Below are 14081 nucleotides of genomic sequence, written 5' to 3'. Positions count from 1 at the left end.
TTAACAGAAAGCATTTGTGTTAAAAAATACAATGAAATCACCTCTTTATATTTTGATCCCATCAGAATATTCTCAGCACGCCTTTCATGAAGGCATGGGCCCATGAGAATAGCCATGCACAAGTCAAGTCTCTGTCCACAAATTTATTCAAAGTTTGTATTTACATCAGTCGATTATCTAGATGCATGGGGTGGTGTCGTTGTTTATCCAATTAAAATTATACATTACACCATATAGGAATGTAAGGGGGACAACAAGTACATATTAGATTAGATCAGATCAGATCAGATCAGATCAGATCAGATCAGATGAGATTAGATTAGATTCAACTTTATTATCATTGCACATGTAAGGTACAAGGCAACAAAATGCAGTTAGCATCTAACCAGAAGTGCAATAAGCAGTGAATAGGCTACAGGATATACAGTGTCTTCAATATGTTACAAATGTACAATAAATATGTACACTATAAAAATAAACTATGAACACATGAACATCATTTACAAATTAATATGTAAGCTATACATTAAGCTGTACAAAACACTAGTGCATAGAAAAAGAGTCCAGTGTGCAAATGGATCCTTTCGGTATCCTGGATATACAGAGAGCAGTGCAAGTAATAACAAGTGTAACACCATCTGTGATCAGGGTGAAAGGATTCCTTAAAGGGGTCATATGATGCAATTTCAATTTTTCCTTTCTCTTTGGAGTGTTACAAGTTCTTGGTGCATAAGTTCTAAAGACTAAAGTCTCGAATCCAAAGAGATATTCTTTATTAAATTTAAGACTCATCCACACCCCTCTAAAATGACTCCTAACATGACCCCTCATCTCTACATCACTATGTGGGAAGATTTGCACAATGCCGCCCAGATGTTCACGCAAACAAAGAAGGTGTACCTTTTATTCTTGCTGTAGTATTGTTGTTGCTGCCGCTGCTGCCATGTCATATAGACGCTGTGTGTTTCACTACGAAAGCGAAACTACTTAGTTTGGCCTTCCAAAGTCAAGTCAAGTCAACTTTATTCATATAACGCTTTAAACAAAATACATTGCGTCAAAGCAACTGAACATCATTCATTAGGAAAACAGTGTGTCAATAATGCAAAATGACAGTCAAAGGCAGTTCATCATTGAATTCAGTGATGTCATCTCTGTTCAGTTTAAATAGTGTCTGTGCATTTATTTGCAATCAAGTCAGCGATATCGCTGTAGATGAAGTGACCCCAACTAAGCAAGCCAGAGGCGACAGCGGCAAGGAACCGAAACTCAATCGGTGACAGAATGGATAAAAAAACCTTGGGAGAAACCAGGCTCAGTTGGGGGGCCAGTTCTCCTCTGACCAGATGAACCAGCAGTTCAATTCCAGGCTGCAGCAAAGTCAGATTGTGCAGAAGAATCATCTGTTTCCTGTGGTCTCGTCCTGGTGGTCATCTGAGACAAGGTCTTTACAGGGGATCTGTATCTGGGGCTCTAGTTGTCCTGGTCTCTGCTTTCTTTCAGGGATGTAGAGGTCCTTTCTAGGTGCTGATCCACCATCTGGTCTGGATACGTACTGGATCCGGGTGACTGCAGTGACCCTCTGATCTGGATACAGACTAGATCTGGTGGCTACGGTGACCTCGGAATAAGAGAGAAACAGACTAATATTAGCATAGATGCCATTCTTCTAATGATACAGCAAGCACATCAGGTGTTATGGGAAGTGTTCTCGGTTCCGTTTTACCTAATTAATGCAGCCTAAAAATCCTTTAACGGATTTGGATATTAAAAGCATATTAGTATGTTATGTGTAAACCAGGTTAAAGAGATGGGTCTTTAATCTAGATTTAAATTGCAAGAGTGTGTCTGCCCCCCGAACAATGTTAGGTAGGTTGTCCCAGAGTTTAGGCACCAAATAGGAAAAGGATCTGGCGCCCGCAGTTGATTTTGATATTCTAGGTATTATCAAATTGCCTGAGTTTTGAGAACGTAGCGGACGTAGAGGTTTATAATGTAAAAGGAGCTCACTCAAATACTGAGGTGCTAAACCATTTAGGGCTTTATAAGTAATAAGCAATATTTTAAAATCTATACGATGTTTGATATGGAGCCAGTGCAGTGTTGACAGGACCGGGCTTATATGGTCATACTTCCTGGTTCTAGTAAGAGCTCTTGCTGCTGCATTTTGGACTAGCTGTAGTTTGTTTACTAAGCGTGCAGAACAACCACCCAAGAAAGCATTACAATAATCTAGCCTTGAGGTCATAAATGCATGGATTAATATTTCTGCATTTGACATTGAGAGCATAGGCCATAGTTTAGATATATTTTTGAGATGGAAAAATGCAGTTTTACAAATGATAGTAACGTGGCTTTCTAAGGAAAGATTGCGATCAAATAGCACACCTAGGTTCCTAACTGATGACGAAGAATTGACAGAGCAGCCATCAAGTCTTAGACAGTGTTCTAGGTTATTACATGCACAGTTTTTAGGTCCTATAATTAACACCTCTGTTTTTTCAGAATTTAGCAGTAAGAAATTACTCGTCATCCAGTTTTTAATATCGACTATGCATTCCATTAGTTTTCAAATTGGTGTGTTTCTGTGACGACTGGATGAAGGAGGAGCTGGAAGCAAGTGCGAGTTAAACAAAGTTTTAATGAGATGTAGCAGACCATAACAAACTGGAACACAACCAACGCTGGGATGAAGATACTGTCCAAGATGGTGGAGGGAAGTGATGAGTCCGGAAGGCGGTGGTGAGTTGGCAGCAGGAGGGGGTGGCACAGGAACTGCGGGGAAGCGAGCCGAAGGTAAGACGTGATGCGTGGTTGCGAAGAGTGGACGGGGTTCCGGGGGAAGACACGGACATCCAAAAGCAGAAACACACAGAAAAGCAAGGCACAGGGGCTTCCGGTAATGGCAGCGGACTGATCAGTCGCGTTTTCAACTCTCCCGTTCCGCGTTCCTGCTGTTCTTTATCTACCTTCACCCATCTTTCTCAAAAGTCATTATTTAGTTGCTTTATTGCTTCTTTATCATGCCCAAGCCGTCAAAACAGAACAAGCCGGACCATCCCCGAGGTTTTACGGAAGAATGTACTGATTCGAGCGAGGCTAGTGCTAGCAGTAGCCATGCGGTTAGCAATGAGAGCTCGTTACCTGATTTATCAAATGGGGCTTTGCTGAAACACATTGCAGAAGTCGTTGCAGAAGAAGGTCGTAACACGCCAAAGATGCTGAATGACTCTTTTGTTAAGCTGGAGTCGGGACTGGACGTGAAAGTTGATTGCATCATCAAACGCATAGATGAGGTCGCTGCAGCCACCGACTCCCTTGCGACGCGCCAGGCTGAAACAGAAACTCGTATCTCCGTCCTGGAAGATGACATTGCTCCACTTAAAGGGAAATTGGCTGCACTCGAGAAGCTTAACTCGGCGCTTACGGAGAAGGTTACGGATCTAGAGGGGCGTTCCAGACGGGACAACATCAGAATCCTTAACCTCAAGGAGTCCGTCGAGGGAAGTGACCCCATACTTTTCTTTGAAACTTTCATTCCAAAGCTGCTTGAGCTGTCAGTCCCGAATATCGCAATTGAACGCGCACACCGAGGGCTCGGTACTCCTTCGGATGGTCGACCTCGTCCTGTTATTATCAAGATTCATCGCTCTAGAGACGTCGCTACAATTCTGACCGCCGCTAGACGCAAAGGCCAGCTTCAATACGAGGATCAACCTCTCCGTATCGCTCCTGACATTTCGCCTACAGTTCGTGCCGCGAGGAGAGCCTTCAATCCGATCTGCGCTGAGCTTATTAAGAAAGGCATCCACTTCCAAATGAACTTCCCAGCCGTGTTGGTCTTCAAAGCAAACGGCACGCAGAAAACTTTCAGAGACCCGAAAGACGCCAAAGCCTTTATGGACGGTAATTTGTGAACTCTTTTGGCTTTTCGTTTTAACGGTAATATGATCCATGCAACGGTTATGTTTATTCAATGATGGGTGTATGCCAAAGGAATGGGAGAGTTTTCACATGTGTAAACCGTTATTATCGTGAAGTTTTTATTTAAGCTGGGATATTGAACAGGTGCATATCTTTTTCTGTACTTTTAACGTTTAATAGATCCTAGTTTTCCTTTTGATTCACACAGGAGTTATAGACATGGTTGTGGCCAATCTTCTCCTTGTTCGATTTTTGTTTTTGTTTTGTTCTAATGTTAGGTTTTCAAAGCCTGAACCAGAGAAGTTCCTATTTCCTCCCCATCTTTTTCCCCTATGGAAAGTTTATTTTTCTTGTTTACTTCATAGGTTACCTTGCTATTACTTTTTAAATGGTTGATGGTGCCAAGTTGAATATTCTCAGCCTCAATGCAAGGGGCCTGAATAACCCAGTGAAACGAGTTGCTGTTTTGGACTTTTTGCGGAAACAAAGAATTAATATAGCCTTCCTACAAGAGACTCATTTGTTAAAAAGGGATACAAATCGAATATCTAACCGCTTTTCCAGGTTGTTGCTTGCTCGTCAGCTTTAAACAAATCGAAAGGGGTGGCAATCATATGTCAGCGTAATTTGCGCTTTAAGTTGTTGGATACTTGGGCAGATCACAAAGGCAGAATAACAGTTGCGAAAGTTCATATAGAAAATAGAAATGTTGCCTTTGTCTCAATTTATGCCCCTAATAATTTTGAAAAAGAATTTTATGAACAGCTTACTAAGGTTCTGCTGGAGCTCTCAAACTTCAAACTCGTAATAGGTGCTGATTTTAATGCTGTTGTTGACTATTCAGTTGATAGATCGGGACACTCCGAAATTTTAGATCAAAAATATTCTTCTGAGGCTTTATGTTCCTGGATTAATGATACTGGGGTGATGGATCTCTGGCGTGTATTAAATCCTGGTGTTAAAGGCTTCACCCATTTTTCATCCAGACATAAATCTTCCTCTCGAATTGACTTTATTTTTTCTTCTAGAGATTTGTTTTATAGTATTGTTTCTGTTAACTTATTACCAGTAGCTTTTTCTGACCATAATGCAGTGATTGCTTCTGTGTTGTTAAATTCAAATCCATCTCGGGCCCCTAGATGGCGTTTTAACACCTCGCTACTCCGAGATGAAGCATTTAAAACCAAGTTTTCAAGTCAACTATCAGATTTTGTAGATATAAATAAAGGCTCTGTGGATGACCCAAGGACAGTCTGGAATGCTGTTAAAGGTTTCATCAGAAATTTTACTGTATGTTATGCCTCCAACATAAGGAAAGCTCGTTCATCCAGATTACACCATTTAGAGTCTAAATTATCAGCATTAGATAGCCTATTACAACAAAGTTATGATGAGGAGGTTAGGCTTCAATTTGACCTTGTGAAAAAAGAGATAAATGCTGTTATGAAACAGCGGGCCGAATTTTTAATTCATAGGACGCGACAGTTGTACTATTTTAATGGGGCTAGACCCAGCCGTTTATTAGCCCTTAGATTGCGGTCCAATGAACATTTTGCAGATATCGGCACAATTAAGACCAAAAATGGTGATATTCTTAGTGAACCCTCACAAGTTAATGCTACTTTCTGTAGCTTTTATGCAGATTTATATAGCTCTGAGAAATCACATAATCAGGATACTTGTGACAATTTTCTAAACCAAACACTACTTCCTAAGCTGTCTGAGGATGACTCTCTAGAATTAAATACCCCCATTACTTTAGTTGAGCTTAAGGAGGCTGCTTTTGATATGTGTAGAGGTAAATCCCCTGGGTTGGATGGAATTCCACCAGAATTTTATACCACGTTCTGGGACAGTCTGGGCCCCCTACTTTTTGATATGATTCAAGCCGCTATTGAGAGAGGGTCCTTTTCCAGAGATTTGAATATTGCAGTTATTACACTTTTGCTCAAAAAAGACAAGGACCCCAATGATTGTTCAAATTATAGGCCTCTGTCACTTCTAAATGCTGACTTGAAAATTTATGCTAAATTGCTCGCGCGGAGGCTCCAGCCGGTCATGACTAAGCTTGTTAACTGTGACCAGACAGGCTTTATTAGGACTAGATTAGCATCTGATAGTGTTAGGAGGTTACTCCATATAATACATGGGTCATCTTCGTTGACTCCTCCTACCGCGGTCCTTTCCTTAGATGCTATGAAAGCCTTTGATCGTCTGGAATGGCCATATTTGTGGTCTGTGTTGAAGCTCATGGCTCTGGGGTCCTCCTAGATTCATATGATCAAGGTGCTGTATTCGAACCCCACAGCCATGGTTTTGACAGGTAAGACTTGTTCTTCACTGTTCAACATAGCCAGAGGTTCTCGACAGGGATGCCCTCTAAGCCCGCTTCTTTTTGCACTTTCGCTAGAGCCACTGGCCCAGATAATAAGCATAGATAAAGGTATCACCCCAATCACAATGTGTGGGACCAACCATCATATTTCTTTGTATGCAGATGACATCCTTCTTTTTTTAGGCAATCCCCTGCAGTCTATACCTAACATTTTTAACTATTTTTGACAGTTTTGGCGAGATTTCCGGATATAGAATAAATTGGACAAAGTCGGCACTTCTTCCACTAAATGACGCAATGAGAAACTTAGCACTACCCTTGGGTATACCAGTGGTCAAACAACTTAAGTATTTGGGCATTATGATTGGTGCTTCTTTGCAGTATATAATTAAGACCAACTATGAGGGCATCCTGTCTAAAATTTCTTGTAACTTGGATAATTGGTCATCACTTCCAAACTCCCTTCACGCATCTCGATTATCAAAATGAATGTACTCCCTCGAATTAACTTTGTGAGCTCTATGCTGCCCTTGCCTCCCCCTTCTCGTTTTTGGGATAGGCTACAGAGCATAATTACCAAATTTGTATGGAATGGCAAACGTCCACGTCTGAAACTTTCCACGATGCAACGAGATAGATTCGCGGGCAGACTTGCACTTCCGAATTTTAAGTTATATCACTGGGCTTTTACACTACGTCCCCTGCTTAGCTGGTACAATGAAAAAATGGATGTTTCGTGGCGTTCCTTGGAGGGAAATCTAGTTCTTCCTCTGAAGTTAGATGAAGTTTTATTTGCCAATATTCCTTTAAAAAAGTGTACGCTCCGTTTCGGTCCTTTAGTGTCACACGCTCTGTCTGTCTGGAGAGCAGCAGAAAAAGCTTGTAATATTCGTTCTAATTGGAATCCCTACTCTCCTATCTTTAATAATGATGGTTTGCTAATTGGTAAGCGCCCAATAAAGATTGGCCAGTGTCGACAGTGGTTCGACAAAGGAATTCACTCCTTGGGTGATTTAATAGGTGATAAAGGCCTTCACTCCTTTGAAGAACTTTCCATTCAATTTAACCTTCAGAGCTCTACCTTTTTTTTTAATTTACAGTTGAGGGCAGCCATGAAGGCTTATGGGGTTCCTTGGTTGGCTCCTCTTAAAGATCACCCTTTACTTAAAGTGTTACGTGAGACTCGGGGACCAAGAGGGTTGGTTTCTAAATTATATAATTTTTTTCTGGAAAAAATGCAGCCTCCTCTGACAATAGACTCTTCATGGCGGTCAGATATTCCTGACCTTTCCCCCAGTTTTAATTGGGACAGTGTTTGGGTGATGGTAATGCATGCCTCAAGGAATCCGGATCATCAACAAATCCATTTTAATTTTATTCATAGGACTTATATGACTCCACGAAAACTCTATAGTATGAAGCTTAAACCTGATCCTAATTGCACGCTGTGCCATACAGGGGAAATTGGTACTTTTTTTCACATGATTTGGGAATGCCCTGGGGTTGCTTACTTTTGGAATATGGTTAAAGAAAGTTTGTCCACTTTATTGAATGTTTCGGCCCCTTTGTCCCCATCTGTTTTTATTTTAGATGATCTTTCTGATATCCAACTTAACAAAACGCAGAAACGAGTGTTTTTAGCTGGTTTGACAGCCGCTAAGAAAATAGTAGCAACGAGATGGAAACCTCCACATTCTCTTAATAAGAAGTATTGGGTTCTCACATTTATAGATGTGGTGTATCTAGAATTGTCCACTGCACGCATTCATGGCGCAAGAGAGGACACCATTAGACTCTGGGCCCAAACATTGGAAAAACTCAAGGGTTTACTGAGTTGAATTAATACTCCCCCCCCCCTCCTCTCTGGTTTTATGGTCATTTTATTTATTTATTTATTTTTTTATTGTTCTTGTTCATCTGGTTAATTTCCTTTTTCCTTTTTATTAATCATATATTCCAACTGTCGTAGATTTCTTTCAGCTTTATTCTACGTTTTTTTTTTTTTTTTTTTAATGGATATTTTCTAACAATTCTAATAATATGTAGTACTTATATATATATCTTGAAGAATATTCTGTATGTTTGTTTATTATTTATCCATTATATATATTTTTTCTGTATCTTTGTTATTCCACTGATATAGTGCCCTATGTATGTATGTGTATGTATGTACCCGTGTGTGTGTATATATATATATATATATATATATATTTTTTTTTTTTTTTTTTTTTAAATTTATTATTATTATATATATATATATATTTTTTTTTAATCTTAATTATTAATTTACTCATTTTTATTTATTATTATTTGTATCTTTTTTCATACTGGGGTAATTGCTGATTGTTTGTCTTCGATATGTCATGTTTAAACGAAATTAAAGCAATAAAAATTTGATAACAAAAAAAAGAAAACAAGGCACAGTTAACACACATGAAACAACGCTCTCACAAACACAAGACGTGAGACAAGCCATTATATAGAGAGGGTAATGAGTGACAGCCGCTGCTGATGACAATTAACGGAGACGCCCACAAACTAATCAGTGCAGACGCGTAACACACAGACTTCACCCACAAAGTGCAAAACCCAGAGATCACGGTTTACCAACCGTGACAGTACCCCCCCCCCTCTAAGAACGCATCCTGGAGTTCGCAGAAGGGCCTACCTGCTGATTGTAATCATCGATAAGGGAGTGATCCAGTATGTCCTTAGCAGGTACCCAACTCCTCTCCTCCGGACCGTAACCTTCCCAGTCCACCATGTACTGTATCCTCGCCCCCTCCGTCTCGAGTCCAGAATACGATTAACCGAATAGGTCGGTTCCCCATCTACGAGATGCGGCGGCAGGGGAACCGGAGTAGGCGGATTAATACGTGCATAAAACACGGGTTTAATTTTGTACACATGAAAGGCGGGATGTATCCTCCTGTACGCTGGAGGTTGTTTAAGGCGGACTGTCACCGGACTAATGGTCTTGGTGATAGTAAACGGGCCAATAAATTTGGGAGCTAATTTGTTAGAGATGGAACGCAAAGGAATGTTGTTGGTAGAAAGCCACACTTTTTGACCCACGGCGTAAATGGGAGGCTTTGACCGGTGGCGATCGGCCTTGGCCTTAGTGCGCTCCCTCACCCGGAGCAGAGTCTCGCGGGCTCTGGTCCAGGTGCGGTGTCACCTCTGGACAAACGCGTGAGCGGAGGGGACCGCGACTTCAGATTCCAGACTAGGAAAAACTGGTGGCTGGTAAGCTGCACTGAAACGGAGAGAGGCCCGTGGCTGACACTGGTAACGAACTAATCAGTGCAGACGCGTAACACACAGACTTCACCCACAAAGTGCAAAACCCAAAGATCACGGTTTACCAACCGTGACAGTTTCACCGGGCCGCGAAGAAATATAGAGCTGAGTATCATCAGCATAACAGTGAAAGCTAACACCTTGTTTCCTGATGATATCTGACAAGGGTAACATATAGGGACGATATCCACTTTGTCATTCAAGTGGAACGAGGAGGCGCAGTGGGATATGTTCCTGCATGGGTTGGCCGACCGTGTTCACAAGGAGATCTATCTACTCGAGTTGCCAACCAGCCTCAACGGGCTCATCGACTTGACGCTCCGCGTGGATGCTTGCATCGATCGACTGGGGGTGCGGGCCTGTTCCACACGTCTCCCGGCAACCCTGTGAGTGGCAACTCGAGCAGAGAGAACACGGTCGGTCCCGTCTTTGATCACGAACCCATGCAGGTGGGTAGAGCTCGACTGACCTGGGAAGAGAGAGAGAGGCGGAGGTCCCGAGGACCTTTACATAAAATTGTAAACTTTCTCAGTTTAAACATTTGCTATGTTATCTATGTTCTATTGTGAATAAAATATTGGCTAATGTGATTTGAAAGTCTTTTAGTTTTCATTTTATTAAAATTTAAAAAACGTCCCAACTTTTCCGGAATTCGGGTTGTACCTGGACCTGAAGGAAGTGTTCAGTGAGTCCCACGTTGCTTCTCTCCCTCCGCATCGTTCCTATGACTGTGCCATAGAGTTAGTTCCAGGTAAGTCCCCGCCTAAAGGCAAGCTTTACTCTCTTTCCATTCCGGAGAGGGAGGCCATGGAGAAATATATTTCTGATTCTCTAGCATCGAGGTTCATCTGCCCTTCCTCTTCTCCAGGGGGAGGCGGGATTCTTTTTTGTTGGTAAGAAAGATCATAAGTCCGGTGACAGTCTGCCTCAAACTACCTCCGGCGTACAGGAGGATTCATCCCGCCTTCCATGTGTCCAAAATTAAACCTGAATTTTATTCACAAATGAACCCGCCCACCCCGGTTCCCCCACCACCGCCACTCATAGATGGGGAACCCACCTATTCGGTCAATCGTATTCTGGATTCGAGACGGAGGGGACGAGGATTCCAGTACTTGGTGGACTGGGAGGGTTACAGTCCGGAGGAGAGGAGTTGGGTACCTGCTAGGGACATACTGGATCACTCCCTGATTGATGATTACAATCGACAGGTAGGGTCATCTGGGAGAGCCAGGAGGCGTTCCTAGAGGGGAGGGTACTGTCACGGTTGGTAAACCGTGGTCTCGGGATTTGCACTATGTGGGTGGAGTTTGTGTGTGTCTCTCGTCAGCACTGATTGTTTCATGTGGGCGTCTCCGTTAATTGTTCATCTACACCAGCTGATACTCATTACCCGATCCATACTTATTCCCCTGTCTTTCGTCTTGTTTTTGTCAGAGCGTTGTTTGCAGTCTCCCATGTCTATACCTGGTCTCTCGTTCCTGTTCTCTGTGTTCTTCTCTTTGTCGGATCGTCTGTGTCTCTGGCATCCCATCCACTCTTCACCCCCACGAATTATACCACTCACCCCCACGGATCGCTCATCTCAGTTCCTGTGTCACTCTCTCCTGCTGCATCTCCTCACCTCCACTTCCTGGATCACCATCGGACAGTGCTACTTCCCGGATCGCCATCAGACTTCGCCTCACTCACCTGTTATCCTGTTTAGTGTTACTCGTGTATCTGACTGTGTTCATTAAAATCCCTTTTTACTTGCACTTGCTTCCTCACCTTGATTTACTGTTACACCCTTTAAGAATGTTAGCTTGTTTATGTATAGATGACATATTGGCCTCTTCTCGTGCTTTGTACCATCATAGCTGAGTAAAGTGTTTAATTGCTTGGAAATGCTGGAACATTTAAGCACAGAAGACTTTTTATCTTAATCCACAGTTGATGAAAATCAGTTCCATCAAAAAGTATAATGCATTATGAAGCAAACGTCCTCATTTTTCCACAAAGTTCTTTTGGTTTGTCATAGATCTATTCCTAATCATTTATGCTAACATGACTTCCTATATCACTTTAAAAATATATTTTGTATTATAAAAAATCTTTTTACTCAAGTAAGTCTGGTTAATAGGCTTCCCACACCAATATGGCACACCGTGTATTTATTTCTATGTGTCAGAGATAACTGACATGATTGACTGTCATACTCCAAATCCTGTACCGAATCTCTCACTTTTTATCCCTGCTTGTCAGAATGGCAGATGGTGAATTTATGGATTTAACACTGTGACAATAACACTCTGAACACCCATGTAATACTCACTGTGCTATCATTGTGTGACCTTTGACTAATTTGACATTAGCCCATCTGGCATCTCCTGGCCTGAAGCATTCATTCATTGGTATTCACTTTAATGCATCCAAGAGTTGGACTGTTCACCAGTGTTTAAGCAACCTCAGGTCAAGTGAGTCAAATAAAAAGAAGAGCGAAGTCATATGGCACTTTAAATTATATCATACAGTGTGATTTTATAATTCAAGAAGGATCAGTGTAATAGTGTTTTATCAGGTAAACAATGTGAAAAATGTGCCACGCAATAAATATATTAAAAAAATTATTCAAACACAAATATTTTTTAACTACATCAACTTGATTACATAATTTTGTAATCAAGAACTTAATCATGAAAGTATTTTTTAGGACATATAATGAAGTAATAGCTCTTCAAGGTAACAACTGTGAATTTTCACTTTTTACAGATCCAAAATACATTGCACAATAGTTAATTCCAAGCTCTGATTTAAACAGCAGTTGGACTGTCACTGTTTTTGTGTTCCAGACAGACTGTCGGTCTGTGCATTAGTGGTGAGGATTTTCAACGTCTCTTTCTGTGGGTTACATGGTTTGGGTAGTAGGTAGTGATTGTCTTTATGAGTGAGTCATTTAATTATTCACTCAACATATTTGTTCAACACGATGACTCATTCAGAAAGTAAGAACAACTACTGTGCGTTAATGCTACTTTGTCTCTGTATTTTTATTGGGGAACAGAAATATCCAAATAACTGTAACTGTACGTTTTTAACACCTTGTTTCTTGAAGTTTTATATCACACTTTCAGTTGAGATATACTTAAAGATGTCATATGATCCGATTTCATGTTTTCCTTTGTCTTTGGAGTATTAAAAGCTGTTCGTGCATACAGAAGATCCGTAAAGTCACAAAGATTAAAATCTCAAACCCTATTCTTTATAAAAGTGAACGCTCATCCACGCTTTCCTAAAATGCCTCATTCAAACAAAGATTTGCATAACACTGTCCAAATATATACGTATTTCATTGCAAAAGCCAAACTACTTTGTTTGGCCTTCCAAAAGAGGACACAACTAGAAATCAGTGGTTAAGTTTAATTTACAACACTGTTCCAGAACTGTACAACCCCTTTATTCGAGAATGTACAGTGTTTGGAAAATAAAGTTTTTTTAACGTAAAACCACGTAAACATTGCATTACACCAAATAATGTTCTTTTTAGCAATGTCATATGACCCCTTTAATGAAAGCATGTCTGTAATTACCTGTGGCCTACAGCCAAATCAAAAACTATAATTATGCAACAGCTTGTATATAATTACATGACTGGCTTTGGTTGTCATATGCTTTTATGAATGAGTACTCTTGCAAAAATTGACATTTCAATTTGAAAACACACTCAAAAAGATGTTCATTAATTAAGGTTCAATTCAGTCTGCTCTGGGACAGAGGCTTCATGTATATAATCCTTTCATTTCCAGCTTCAGTCTTGACTCACACAAGGAGAACATAAGGACATCTGTGCCAAAAGCACAGAGAGTTCAACTTTTGACTTTGATGATACAATTTCTTCTTTCGGATTGGGGACTTGAGAGTATTTTGTGAAAAAGCAGAAGATCTCAGGGGCAATTAGCATATAAATGTCTGACATGGAGTTTTGTTGGCTAAATTTAACTTAACCTAAACTGATTTTTGTATGATGGATGGTTATAGAGAGAGGTCTGTTTAAATATGTGACTCTCAAAAGCAAGTGGGTTCATAAAAAAAAAAAAATGTGTAAAATGACTTTTGAAAAAAATTGCTTGGTCATGACAGAGATTAATTCAGTGATGCTCACCAATTGCGAATGTGCACTCTGAACAAAGCCAGATATTTGTTAAGTAAAACTGCCATTTTTTTTTTACTGAATGTAAAAGCAAATATATCATGTCAAAAAGTGCTGAATATCTTGATGTACTGTACTGACCTGTAATCTATATATTTGCTAGAGAAAACAAATACATAAAACATTATTAGGTTGACACAATTTGCATTTTATATGTTTTATATAATTTTCATACTATGTAGTGATCTGCGTATGTCGCCTGATAAGTAATAATTTGCATACTCCTTAACATACAATCTTTTGCATATTTTTAATAATGTGACAATATTTTATATATAATTTGTACAACATCATTGTCTGTGTGTAAAATGCGAATTGTAAAAGCATTTAAAT

This window comes from Carassius carassius, chromosome 12 (assembly GCF_963082965.1).
Source record: "Carassius carassius chromosome 12, fCarCar2.1, whole genome shotgun sequence".
NCBI lineage: Eukaryota > Metazoa > Chordata > Actinopteri > Cypriniformes > Cyprinidae > Carassius > Carassius carassius.
Note: the sequence above shows the minus strand (reverse complement) of the source record.